Genomic DNA, 15,721 nt, shown 5'->3' with positions numbered 1-15,721 from the left:
CTGAGGGATTCTCCCAAGACAGCAGCAAACACTAGTGGGTTCAAAAGAGCCGAAATGGCTCCATGTTTCTTGGAAAGTGACATACCCCTTCAGACATAGGGGAGTCACTTACCATATAATCAGATTGCTTTCCTTTCCATAGAAACTCAGTACCTTTACTTCAGAGTGAATATTAGATTAGTCAGCTGGATAAAATAGCATTGGAAAATTTAACCGCTGGGTACTTAGGTACCCGTTCACCCTCTGTTCTAAACATTACTCATGACTGATAGAAGACTGCACTAATTCACAACAATTACAGAATGCATGTATCTAAAAAAAATTTGCCTCACTTTCTATTAGGTGGCCTTAAATACTAGTTACATTTAAATGACTAATTTGGTATAATGCACTTATTGTGTACATGCTTGTCTTTACATTGTTTTTATATTTATAAAAATACATTTAATTAAATCTGTAATTGCATTTATAATTACACTGTTGACCCAGTCCTTACACTTTAACCTACCCATACCACCAATCCTGTCTCTAACCTTCCCTGTATCCCACCTCGGTAGCAGCAAAAGTGTTTTGCAACACAATATGACCACAATAAGTACATTGTACTTATATTCTAATGCAAGTGCATAGTAGTTAAGGCCACCTAATATAAAATGTGACCATGCAGGCCTCAAGTATATTTAAAGAGAGTACATTTTCATGACTACTCTGTTAATACAATGGTTCTACATTGTCATTATCGTTTTGCAATAGTTTTCTATGGGAAAACGCTTTCTTTGCGTTTAAGAAGCGTTTGCATTCACATTCTGGGCTCATTTGCTCACATACACTGCATATAAAAGTGCATATGTTAATCTGATAAGTAATAATTGATATAATCGTCGTGTTCTGATGAGAATGAAACACACATCTCTTGAGGCTTTAGGCTAAGTAAGCTGTTACATAATATCACACGGCGGATCAAAACATTGACGTCAACCTTTCCTTTTCTAGATCATTGTCTTAGTGGAACATAGACTATAATGTGTGAATGTAATACAAAATATTAATATTGTTTTTTTTGGTTTCAGGCAGTATGGAAAGACAGCAGACAAGCATGGCAATTCAGGTGTGGAATAAGTCTGCTTTTGTTAGTTATTACTGTTACTATTATTTCAATCTGTAATCAGCATAGACAGGTCTTCTATGACCAGTGTTTTCATGCAAAATCAGTGCAAAACAGCTGAAAAGATGTCTGTGATTTTTATTGTGCGAAAGTACATATATCATGCAAATCTAAATGCATTTTAACAACAATGTCATTTTAAGCAAAAGCAAAAGTTTATAGTTAAACTGTAACTGCAAACTATTAGTCATTAAGTAAAACCATATAGACTACCTGAATGCTTTCTACATAAATGTTGGTATACTCACTCAGATGCATCTTATGCCTCAACAGATCTTGCACAACTTTCAAAAAAAAAAGAACTCAAAGTCGTCTGCAGAAAAAAGGTATGAGGGTGAGAAAAACATTAAAAAAAAAAAGTTACTTTTGGGTAGGATGATACTTTTCTGATACTTTTTAGGCACTGACCATATTGCCTCAAAACCACTGAGCATCAAAAATGTTTTGTAGATCAATACCAAATTTAATATACCAATTTAATTCAATGTCAGTGAAATGGTAAGCTTGATGTGCACAAAGCAAGTGTTGGTGATTGGCTGTAGCGAGGCATCGAGGAGGTTGATTTTAAAAAATTGAAGAACTAGTATTAAAGTCAAGGTATCGTTATTGATAGAAAAAAATACATTAATTTACATGTTTACGTTCATTTTTGTGTTAACTGCTACCAAGAAAACATCTAATTTGTGCCTAGAGTTAAAATTAAGCTCTCCTTTAAGTATTTTTTCATATGAAAACAAACATTGTATCAATAAAACACTTAATCAGACGATTGTATTAATTTAATACAAATGAATGAGTCATGTTTAACTGCTGCTTTCTCACACAGAACAGCCTCCTGGAGTAACTAGTCTGGTTTTAAAAGAGGCCACTCGACTGAGCTTCTAAGTAATCTGTACTCATTTTGCTGGATCTATCTCCACCTGATTGTCTTATCAACCCTCTTGACAAAGGATGTCTCAGGAACCGCACTCCAGTGGTTTTAAGTAAGTCTGAACTCTCAGGTAGGTCCTTCAGGGCGTCAGGGTGGGGGTCTTGCTACCGGTGTGCCTCAGGGCTTGGCGCTTGGAATAGTTCTCCTCTCCGTGTACATATCATTACAATGGATCTGTCATTTAGAAATATGGCTTTTTATATCACTGCTATTGTAATGACACACATCTCTCCCTTTCATTCCAGCTGGATGTTCCGATGTGTTCTAGCATGTACTACCAAGCCTCTGCAACTAACCCAGCATGTGGCAGTGATGAGCTGAAGAGAGCGAACGTCACACACACCTCATCACTGGTTGCCGGTGGCTGCTTATATCACATCCCAAAGAGGTACAAATTCACTTTTACTGAGCTTTAAGTTTACTTTTTGTTGCTGTTGTAATACAACTCTGTCTGTTGAAAAATGAACCTGTAAATTCATCCAAAAATGTTGACTTTGTTCTTTCAGACGAACGCAATCAATAAACATCCTGGCTCTTTTGGGGTTTATGATGTCAGTGAATGGCTACCATGAGTTTAAAGCTCAAAAAAGTGCATCCATCCATCATACTCAACATGGCTCTGATGCCCATCTGGTTAAACAGCTTACAGATTTGAATTAAGAATATATATAGGATGTAGCTTTGTATGTCATGGTAGTGTAAAATATGCTTTGCTTCAGAAGGCTTTTATTAACCCCCTGCCATGTGGATTATGATTACGGAGGATATATGCACTTTTTTGAACTTATAAACTCATAGCAGTCATTCACTGCCATTATAAAGACTGGAAGAGCCAGGATGTTTACTGATTATCATAATTTTTAGTATATTATTATACACAGAGGATGGGTTGAGGGTGAGTAAATCGTATGATATTTTTTTGTTTTTTTTGGTTTATGTATGTATTTTTGCATGCTCTATTATGTACATGCACATGTATTTCCTATAATTTAATTGTTCATTTAACTTGGCACACTTGGTACAGTGAATGTGCAGGTAGTTTTTTGGGGGTTTTTTTCACAGAAATTGTCTGAAAATACTATACTCATTTGTCTACTGTTCAAACATTCTAAACCGTAATATTACCGTAATATTACCGGGAAATTAATAATTAAAATGTACCTACATTAAACTGAGAGTCGGTTGCTTTTCTATGCAATTTGTCAGAATTGATCTGTTCAAACAAGTTATCATAATAAAATATAAAATGTTGCCTGTAAAATATATTCTGCATTTTTACAATTTTTGCTTGTAATTTTGTAAAACGGTTGGTTATTTTCTGTAATTTAACAGAATATCTCTGGAAAGCCCTGCTGCCAGTCCTTTTATGCTTTTATTTTATTTTTTTGTTAGTTAGTTTGTTTTGTTTTTTTTACAGTGTACGCTTTTGACGTGCTGAATGATATATTAAAACAAGTACTTGATTTCAATGGTCACTCTTAAAGGTCCAATTTTTTACTATTGACTACATATTAACATATTTATTGACAGGCAATATGCTCATAATATGCATATACTAGTTAATAGCGAGAATTGGTCCTGTCGTGGAAATTCTTAGTGCTAATCTGACTTTAGTTAAACAACTATAGCTCCGTATGTCCTACTTTTCGTTTCAGTTAATTGTATCATTGTCTTCAGGTGTGTCTCATTAATTTAGTCAATTACTTTGTGCATTTAAGTCCAGTTTGTTTGAGTTCAGTTTGTCCGATTCGTCGTTTGTAAGTGTGGTTTTTGTTCTGCCTGCCTATTTGCAGTGATACTGTTTATTTCGTGTTTGGAAGATTGAAAGGTCTTCCTTTCAGAGCTCCTTCTCTCTATAACCACACCGTGACACTCGGGCTAATTCCCAGAATTTCCCAAATACTTACAATCCAATCCAAAGAAGTACAGTATCTCGAGCTAATTCCCTGAATTCCTCGAACACAACGACGGCATCCCGTCAAGAAGCTACTATCTCAGCTGTTACCTCAGCCTGCATTGATATTAAAAATCCTTCAGCTTCTTCACAACTTTGAAATGTGTTTTGCAGTTTGACAGTTTTAGTGAGCAGTCTTTTGGGAAATCATCACTTTTATAACAGCGTTTTAAGTTTTTAGCAAGTGTGAAAATTATTTTCATCTGTTCACAAACCAAATTTTCAAACTATATCCACATGATTTGTGCTTTATCCCAACAAAATCTCACCAGGAGCTCTCAAAGGCTGTGAATTAGCTAGTCTTGGATTCCAACATACGTGTTTCACTGGGACTCGGAGATGGCTTTAGAGTTTGTTTACCAACGGCAGGGGGTTTTCAGCCGCAGCTATGGCAATGATATTTGGATTTCATAACTACCCAACAGTTTCCCTGCTGGAAAAAAGCACATCGTCCTCTCCCACTGGACTTGTGACTGTCACGATTGATAACACTACTATTTCAAACTTAATGGTCTTTTAGTTGACGTTTTGTTATAAAGTGAGTTTTGAGTAGCATCCATTTTTTCATTTAAAGGGATAGTTCACCCCAAAATGACAAGTTATTTTAAACTGTATGACAAAAGAAGATATTTTGGAAAATTTTGGTAACCAAACAGTTGATTGTAGCCTTTGGTTGCCAGAACTATGGATGTTTGCTACTTTCAGTTGGTTGGTTACCAACAAAATATAAAATATCTCCTTTTGAGCACAAGAATTAAACTCATACAAGTTTGGGGTGAGTACGTGACGACAGAATTTTCTTTTTTAGGTGAACTATCCCTTTAATGCATCATGAATATCTAATTGCTCGTCATATAAAGATTTTGACATTTAATTTTAGACTGATGATCTTACAACTCCATTTTTGATTTTTTTTTTCATCAGAGCAATAAAATCTGTTCCTTTAACTGCTTTTTTTTTGTAATTGTATTCAACTATCTCTCTGGATCCCTTGTGTACTGAGAACAATCTGAAATGCAGACCTTGTCAGCTTGATGGATTGATTCACTCTTGGGCGGTGTTGAAAACGAGACTCTCTCTCTCTCTCTTTCTGGCTTGGAATCTCTCAACTGACAATTTCTGTGTGAATTCTCACAGTCTATAAATGATGCTGTCCCTTATCCCCTTTGTTACCTGAGAAACAGAAGAAGTGTGGCCTCATCTGAAAGGAAAATGTATTCTGTCTGTTAGATTCTATCAGTGGCCTGTAAGATGGACTGTCCTCGGTGAACAAAGGAAGAAGACAATTTATATGGCACCAGTAAGTAAGTCCTTAGTAAAAATTCTTGGTGCCCATGTGTTAATACTGATACAAAATAAATAAAGATGAATAAGTAATAATATATATATATATATATATATATATATATATATATATATATATATATATATATATATATATATATTGATGTATACATGTTTTCCTACAATATAGATTTTTATTTTCTCTCTCTCTCTCTCTCGATTTGATGCTATTGATGTGTTGCCATATTTGATTTAGGCTTTGCCTGAGCTGGTCAATGAATTACCACTTAAATGTCACTCTGTGCTTGAATTTATTCATAAGACTTAAATTAAACACTTGAATTTTAGTCTACCCTATGTATGCTTAATTGCTAGCATCAATACACACTTGTCTGTTACCACATTTTTCTGTAGGTGCTACACATTTACCATGTACGCATCATTAGTATGCACAATTATGTGTCTTATAAGTGCGGTAAAGTATCTAATTAGTCATCATGTACAGGCACTACCTGTAAGCGGCCGTTCTTACCCACACTTGTCTGTGTGTATACAAATTAATTACCATGCACGATGACTGTTAAGTACAGACATGTTTCTTATTTGTTACCATGTACACACTTCAGGTGACTACTTTGTGTTATCACTCGCTTGCCTGTAATTACAAGACATTTACCGCATAAGTACCAGGTAAGTACATGCACTGTAAAATAAAGTGCTACGGCAGGCTCGCATTAATTTTCTCCAAATCTCATCAACAGCCAATGAAAATAAAGTACCCCCCCTTTCTTTCTTCTTCAACATTGTGAAGTGTTTTCTGCTGTAATCCAAATGAAATAATCCAGTCCCCGAGCTGTTAGGGCAGCGGGAGAGAGCGGGGAAGGCATTGAGGTACAAACAGTATAGCTCCAATCGGGACTGTAGCCCAGTGCCACTGTGGTCAATTAAAGCAAACCACAGCGTCCCAGGCTGCTGTGTGAAGATCCCAGCTCACATCACAAACCTCCCTCAACAAAGCCAAAGGTAACAGCAAAAAAAACCCCAAAAAACCGCAGTGTATAACATAAAAGCCCTAAAGCAAGTAAAGCAGACAACCTATATTGCCCTCACCATGAAACTATATCTACATATATCTACATATATTCATAATTTAATAGCATAGCTCTGTAGTAATTGCTTATCTCTGCTGTACTGTTATATTGGGATTTGGCTTAAGTATGACAAAAGATCCAAACAATTTTATTTCTACCTCTTCGCTGCTTTAGCGCTCTTATCCGCATGTCCAATGGCATTTCCTTTGTACCGTTTAAATCAGTAAGGAGTGTAATCTGTGAACTTTTGCATCAATGCGCTCCGTATTTGAAGAATTTAAGATTTGTAATTAAGATATCAGCGATCACGCGGAAGTTTTGCAGTGCTTTTTTGCTCATGTGTAAAGAGATGCGCAGTGCATCAATAACTCTGAGAATAAGCGTTTCGCTGACCAGCTTGTTGTCTTGCGGTATAATGAATTGGTTTTACGCTCTCTCGGGTCCTGAAAACAAGCAAAACAAACCTCATACTGTTTCCTTGCAGGACTATGTTAGTTTCACCACAAGAGTTTGCTGGATACAAGGTCTCAGAGATGAAAATCAATATGTGCTAAGGCCCAGGACGGGTACCTTTTCGAGAGGTTACATTATTATCGATACAACAAAACAACATGAGCCAGGGTCTCCACTTACTGCTGGATTGCCTTTTATGAATGCTACCTTCATGTGGCCATTGAATTGCGATGCTGTGAAATGTGCTCTTTGAGAAACAAGTAATGTTAAAAGGGATAGTTCACACACATACACACTAAAATTACGCTATTTACTGAAACCCCAACATCTCAAAAATATTTAATTTTAATGAACTGGTGGCTAATTCTTCTGGACTCATATCTCATTTGTACATTATTGCTTACACCCAAGTGAGGATCATGTTTAAAGGTGTTATGGGTGGACCTTCTTGCTTACTTTTTTATAAATATCGAACAATGAACATTGCATGAACTCATATGAAATCACCACATTGTAATATAGTTACATTTTTTGGGTGAGATTGGGTTGGAAAACTTTGCACTTCTTTATTTTAAAGCATTTTGCAACAATAGTTCCAGAAAAGTTTGGATACTTGGTAAAATGCCATGATAACTTAGTTTCATTTTTTTTAATATAAGCACATTTTAATGGCTGCACACATCCACAAGTCCCTACAAAACCATGCTGTTGTATAACATGCAGAATAAGACAAGGCATCGTCTTGACCTGATTATCGTGGACTTCTCACAAAGTTCTCTGTACAACCCTGATGCCTCCACATTCATGGTGTCTTCACACATTTGCAAGTCACCCCCATACCATGACAAACATCTGCTTTTGCACCTGTCACTGATTGAAGCCTAGATGGTCCCTTTTGTCTTCAGGCCTGACAATTTTAAGTCCGTTTTCCCCATGTGGATTCATCTGACCACAGCACACATTTACACTGTTTTTTGATTATCTGAGATGACCTGTGACCCAGAGGACTTGCTGGTGTCTCTGCCTAGAATTGACATATAGATTTTCCTTGTGCAACAAGAGTTTTAATTGTTTAAATTCGCAGCATGTGTTTTTTTTCATGCAATTTCGCATTTTGCACAACATTCCAACTTGAATTTAAAAGTCAAACACGTGCCATTCAACGTAAATATTGATTTATCACATGCTCGAAGTGTAGAAACGCTCATAAATTAACAGCTTGCTTAACTGTCATTTTGTTTTAACACGCTAAAGATACTGAACAAATGCTTTTTTGTGAAACATCTAGACTTTTGCACTGCAGAATGTTCAAAAGTGCGATTTTCAATCTAGAGCCATCTACTTTGCACTTTGTTTATTCCCAGAACCCTGAGAGCTCTAAAAAGCTGACTTTAAAGTAGTCTTGTGAATTCGAACATGTATGTTGCAGTGGGAGTCAGAAAAGGTTTTGGTGTTTGTTTACAAACGGCAAAGAGTTTTCATCCGCAACTGTGCAATGGAATTTCGATTTCTTCATAGCTACCAACTATCTCTGGGCTCCTCCTCATCCTCTCCCTGTAGACCTCAGAGTGCGGGTGAACACAAGCTCCAGCTCCTGTCAGGGGGCAATGGATGAGGAGGTTTTGCCATCTAATTGCCTACTATTTCAAGGCCAACCAATGAACGGGTATAGGGGCAATCATGCAGAAACTACAAAAAAAAAAAACTATGAGCATATACGTTCCAATGTGCAAACACAAGACTGTATACATCTCTAGACATTTGCAAACAAAAACACTCCAAAACATACTTTGCCTTAAGTCTACAGCCAGGACATAGACAATTCCACAGATACGAATTTCTCTTTGGGAACGGGCATTGACCTTGAACGCATATCTCTCATTTTCAATTTCTTGCTCACTTTGCTGCCCTTCAAATAAAGCCTGGAATAAATTATGCTTTTCATTTGTAATGAAGAATACGAGCACTCTGCTGATCTTACCGACCTCTGGTGTGAATGTGATTTACTAGATGAAAAATGAGGTGTGAAATAAAAGATCGCTTTCAATATATAAAGATATTGAACTTCTGAAAACATATTCATGCTATAACTTTCTTGTGAATTCACTTGTGAGAGTGATTATATATTAGCAGCATATTATGTAGTTATTAATATCGTCTGTGAACTTGAAGGGCGGTGCGTGTCGTGCTGAACCCAGCTGAAATGAATATATTTTGAGGCATCAAACGCTGAAAAGAATTCAATTTGTTTATGAGCTCAAAGCAGCATTAGTGGTGACATTTTTTTTCCTGTTTTCAATAGTAAATGTACAAGGGCCGATTAGAGAGTCATGAAGCAGCACTTACATAAGCACTGCAATTGAAATCCACTTAGGAGGAAGAAGTCTGGCCAGTGGTTTTAAGCAGTTACGGTGCACTAAACCAAGCATTCTAGAGGCACATTAGATTGCAGTCTGATTACTGTGGTGCCTGTCTGTTGTACATGATTGACGTACAGTAGGTGTGTAGTCTCACGCAACATACTTTTGACTATCAACAAAAGTCTGGTCCTGTGCAAGCTTGTTTTGGCCCTGCAGAGAGGAAGAGGCCTTCTGACCTGCATGTGAAAAACAAAAAATCTTCCTAAATCTAGCAGGAATGTATTTTATGAATTACCTTCCCAGCTGGATACCTAGCTGTATGTTTTTGTATGCAACTCCAGTGTGTAAATTATGGTAATATAATAAGGTCATGGGTTTAATTCCTAGGGAATACATGGACGGATAAAATTAATATCCCAAATGCACTGTAAATCGCTTCGGATAAAGTGCCCAGGCAAATTAAGACGATGATAAAACCTATGTTTCTTGACTAGAATGCTCCATAAAGTCAGCCATTTAGATAGGTTGTTTGCTGTAGGGGGGACCAGGGCAAATTGTCACAGTTTTTTCACCAAGAAATATTTTAGGGCAGCTCATTTTAGTTTTAGTATAGAATCATACCTTAAAGATTTTACTACAAAACAGCTATTAACCCTTTGGACATCTTCATTTGTGGGCTTATTTAATATATCTAATATTGTTGAACATATATTTATTTATTCAGAATTTTGGGAGTTTTTCATGATAATATGCATGAACTGTTTTTTATTATCATTTCCCATTAACTTCACGTGTCAGTCATTGTACCAAGAGTTACTTTTATATTTTCTGACCCTTAAAAATAAATGGATAAATGAACAAATTCTGATTAATTCATTTATCCATTACACCAATAAGTGGGGCATGTTGTCACATGTTGATTATGCACTTTAGACAGCTTTAGAGGTTTTTCTGTTCAATTTAAACAGCAAAATAATATTCGGAAAAACAAACTCTATTCTTAAAACAGCAAAAAAATATAAAACCTTTATAGATGCCAAGAGACAGAAGTTCTGACAGCTTTCCTGTGTGACAACCATCTGCCAAAGCTCAAGATGTGGGCCGTCAGAATCTCTTCTTCTGCAGTCAACCTTTGCCAACACAAGAAAAAAAACCCCCCAAAAAACATCAAAATGAAACATCAAAATATAAAATTCATTTGATGATCTGCGAGACAAGCTCTGTCCGGCCTCCACTTTAGAACACTTTATTAAAAGTAGTTATAAAAACTACCCGTAACAGTAGATGACTAGATATAAAATCAATCAATGCTGATGAAAAATGTTAAACATCAAGATTCAGATGTCTCCTCTCTACTTTCAACAAACAATAATAAACTCAAGCGTATTTCCTTGCGAACTGTTCCGTAATCCTGCCCAGCCAACTAGATTAACGAGTGCTCTCTATTAGTTTTTTCCTCAGCCGAGATATTTGTATTTACAGTTATTCGGAAGGGAACAGATACAGCTCCCCTTGCCCAAATAGTTAATTGTCTGTCCAGCACGGTATTTTATCGCACTGCTTGCTGTTCAGCACTCGCCCATAGTTTCAGAGTACTCTTTCAATCTCAGAGGTAATAAAAATGGCACTCAGCCCCTTCCAACAATCAATTACCCAAAGACGCAGAAAGTTGCGAGATTTACCATTCTCAGACCCCCTCATAAACCCGCTGTAAAGGCTGTGCGCGGAGCTGATGATTCAGTCTTCGTTCGGCCACAAAGCTGAGAGAGAATATTGGCTGATTAAGTAGATGAAATAGTTAGCATTTTGAAAGGGAACGGCTGTGAAAGAGGCAATGATATCTCACTCCCATTACCCGTGGAGGAGAACGGCCTCTAATAAAAAGGACTCTTGCATTCATATAGTTCCCTTAGTTGTTCCTCAATTAGACATCTCAGTGAAGTACACTATATACCGTTCTTGTGCTGTAATTTCACATTCCATAAAGCACGGCGATAACAAGCGTGCCATTTTTTTCTGTTTTCTTTGCATTCCTCACGTAACGAACACTCTGTCTTCGTTACATTTCCACTTACCTGGAGCAGGGTTGTGTAAAATAGGTTGAAGCTCACTACCCTTTATTTGCCGCCTTATTCTGCATGTAAACGATAAGAGACCGAAAAACCGGGATCCTCCGAGAATAAAGCGGTTGGTATCTGGTGGCCCATGTAATTGAGGAGGATATTATAACCGCTTAACAACCTTCTCAATCACGCAGACATCTAATCCATCTAATCCATCCACAGGCTCCAGTTGTTTCAATGGAACGCTCTTCCTAAAACGGTATACAAAGACGCAGGGTTCCCTCTTTATTGCTTTATTAATTTAAATGAGATTGACGGTTAAGGGCATTCCACATGATTCACGCCAGTGTTGCCAAATGCATTGAAATCTATGGAGCGAAGCGCCAGCTACAAAAATGCACGCCAAAGAATTACAGCAGAAGCAAGTATGTTTTGATTAAAAAGGAAATTATAGAGGCTGAGTGCACAATTCTTTAGAAACTGCAGATGAAGAGCAGGCATAAAGTTTGACTGAAAACAGGCTGCCTATTTGTCCACTTAAGCAACAGGTTTTGCAACCAAACTGCATTTCCAGTGTCAAGTAGCGTAGTGGAGTGTTTTTTGTAAAGCTAAAATCTCTGTAAGTGATATAGATTTTGAATTTACTAATGTACGAATGTAAAAATGTGGATGAGACACGGAATGAATGTACATAAATAAATATTATACAATATGTGATAGATGTAAGGCGACAGAGGGCTGTCTGTTGCATATGTTCTGGTTTTCTCCTGACTCGTTTGATGTTTTTTCTACTTTTTTCAAAGGTTTTTCAAAAAGTTTTGAAGCCTGGTCACAGTCTAGCACTCTTTCAAGCACTCAGCACCAATCATTGTTGCTGGGTATGACCCTTGCGAAAAAACGAAACCAAACTACGCTGTTTATTCCAAGCTATATGGTCACCTGGATTTTCCCACAGAATTGACTTTTATGCACTGTACATACGGCGAATGCGCATAACTGGAATACCGCATAAAACATTTTCGAACGAGCACCATTTCCATCCAACGTGTCAAAGAGACCAACATTGTCACTTCCTGATAAACCCGCACTATAAATAACTAAAAAAGTGAGATGTAAGAAGGAAATTTTCAAGAAGACTTCAACAAATATTTACACAAATGCAAGCGCCCCGAAGCCTTGACATCAGTTATGTCAAAGCCCTTGAGAAGTTTACCATTACTGAATTACAAAGGAAATCTTGGCTTATAGTCAACGTTTTTTCTCTTTTTTATGTGAGTCTCTGAAAAAAATCTCAGAAGAACCGTTTTATCAAAGCAATTTAAAAAGTAGAGAAGAGTGGTTAAGAGTTGCACAAGCGCTAAAAGCAGCTTTTCCATCCCCATTCAATTCTCCCGGTGTAAAACGTAAAAACTTTTAGTGACTCGAATCCTCCAGGAGATCAAATCCTTTAGTTCCTACCCCGTTTAATGACAAAGCCGACCGGCGCGCAGGGACCCGGCCAAAGACAGAGGCGAAGGCAGTGGAATTACACTTCTTCGAAGCGACCGGGGGCTCCTGGCTCCAGACCCTGGGATTGATGGATCAGAGATGTTCATTCATCACTCACTGTGTTCTGCCAACTACAGGAAATCATTGAGAGCAGCTTGCGTTCGGGTCAGCACTTCTGTGGACCGGGATGACACAATTCATCAAGTGGAGGGACCCACAAGTTATAGGTCAGCACGGCATTGTTTCAGCATGAGAGAGAGAGAGGAATCGGTATCTAGCACTGAAACCGAGGTGTTCCCCCGTGATGTGTTCATAAAAGCAGCGAATGAGCTTGTCCTGGACCGGGCTCAGGAGTTACGGCCTTTATCTTTTTAAAGGGAACGACAGAGATATGTTACTCATCGGATGTGTTTTTGAGGAAATAGATCTTGATTAACTGAATAAAAGAGCACTGTGCTGTACGTGGGGTTTTATTTAGAAGCATATCGCCCCGTTTATCAAAGCAATACCGCAAACTGATATACATTCTTACTGAAATTATGTTACCTTTATCCACCTTATTTTTCAACGTGGAAGCAAGTTATTGCCTGTGAGACTGTGGCCGCATGTTTGAGACTTTCAATTCACGCTATAGGCAAATAACTAGAGTGCAATAAACGGTAAAGCTACAAATCAAGGTGAACGGGTTTCCTGGGGACAGATCTAGTTTTTTGGTGCCTTGTTGACCTCTTGAGGTGATTTACCCCAGAAATGTTTTATAGCACGTTCAAATGCACACTGCAAAAAGCCCAAGTGATAATTACTGATTATTTTAATTTATAGAGGAGGCTCTGCTATCCCGTTGAAGCGCGGCAACTGGTTGAAGCTGGTCCTTAGTTGGTCATGAACTGGTTCCTGAGGTTCCAGGAGCTTGTCGCTTAGGACCAGCTTAAACCAGCTCGTGACCTGATATATCGGCACTGACGTCGTTTCAAAATATCGATACGCAGATTAAAAGCTGCTTTTCAGTGCTGCTTTTCCCAAAAGTATCATAAGAAGCCAGCGCCATCTTATTCGATCAGCTCGGGTGTTCAATGCTTTTGGGAAATCCAGCAGACAACGATCAGCAGAGATAAAAACGCAATATCGATTTTTCTCTTCTCTTAGTTTATCGCGGTAGCATATATATAAATTATATGCATATTCAGTACTTTTAAGTATTTACATAATGCACTAATTCAATATGCATGCATATTGTTTCACAGCTTTTTCATCACATATTAGCGTGAAGCGCTAATTATGTACGACTCCAAATAAAAGCTCACTGTCACAATAACACTATGGCACAAAGTGGGCAGATTGTTATAGAATGATTGCAAATCTGTAATGCTAAAGCACTTATACTGAAAGAACATGTCTATTTTCATCATATGCCTTTATGTACAATGTTTTGTCGTAGATGTCAAACGATGCCACGCAGTCAGGATATACGAGAACAGATCCGGATGACGTATAACAAATGATTCATTCAACATCTGATGTTTACAATAAATGCATCGGATACGCAGAGCAAGTTTTGGCTTTCGTGCGCAGATGGTGCTGTGTCTGTCTTTTTTGAGGTTAGTGGAAATCACTTTGAACATTCTCCTAGCAGATGTTAGAGAGTTTTTCTATCTGATGTGGCCTTCATTAGATACGTCATTAATGATGACCTTATTAATCATGAGGTTTAACAAACGATTAAGAACAGAAGTGAACAGTTTAACTCCTTTACAACCTCAGATATCTGACCGATGGGGACTAATTAGTGAAATAACTATGACGCAAAGATAGATGAATGAGTTATTATTTAAGGTTCTGCTCTTGTGTCTTCTTGACGGGTGCTTGATTTAGTTATATTCATTTATATCGAGTCCTAACACATTTGTTTCAGAATATTGTGAACACTTTTTTGAAATAATAAATAAATAAGTGTTGTCGAATGATTAATCATGATTAATCGCATCCATAATGTTTTGTTTGCATGATATACATAATATATATATGTGTGTGTATACTGTGTATATTTATGTATATAAATGCAAAACATATGCAGGAAAATTATGTTTATATATTAAATGTTTATTAATGTATATATTAATTATTTTATTTTATATATACTTTTATATATATATATATATATATATATATATATATATATATATATATATATATAAATATACATAATACAAATATGTTTGTTTTTTTTAAACAAAACCAATTTTGGACGAAAGTCTCAAATAAGTCTCTTATTATTATTATTATTATTATTATTATTATTAAAATTAATTAATGTATTCATTTATTATTTTGTTGTTTCCTACACTTTAATGTAACATTTCTGTATTTACCCTCCACAAATTAATATACTTGTTTAATACATCATATTTCCTTCAAGATTTATAGCAAACAAGAACATTTTTGTTAAATAATAATATTAATAATAATAATAACAATAATAATAATAATAATAATAATAATAATAATAATAATAATAATATTATTATTATTATTATTATCATTATTATAATCATCATAATTTATTAAAAACTGACGCAGCTGCAACACTCTCCTTTGGTCTAAGTGCTTTAGGCATATTGTCGTCTTTTTTCTTGGCTATCTTTGATGGTTGCTATTGCCAGTTTGCAGCATGTAAATCAATAATTTATGACAGATTACCTTTTGCCTTGAAGGTGTTTTGTAATTGCAATTTAAGCTTGTTCTTAATATTACAATGACTCATATAATAAGTCTCAAATTTCACTTTGGCAAGCAGCAGTCGGTAAATAAACAAGTGGTACGGCTAGGCAAAATAAATACCAATTCAATCCGAAGACTTTTTTTCTTGGAGATGCTATCTGCAAATAGCTAGTTACTTCTGCAAATGTGTGTCTGGGTCTGAGTATGTGTGTCT

The sequence above is a fragment of the Puntigrus tetrazona genome, chromosome 14 (genome assembly GCF_018831695.1).
Source record: "Puntigrus tetrazona isolate hp1 chromosome 14, ASM1883169v1, whole genome shotgun sequence".
NCBI classification, from domain to species: domain Eukaryota; kingdom Metazoa; phylum Chordata; class Actinopteri; order Cypriniformes; family Cyprinidae; genus Puntigrus; species Puntigrus tetrazona.
This window is presented reverse-complemented; position numbering follows the sequence as displayed.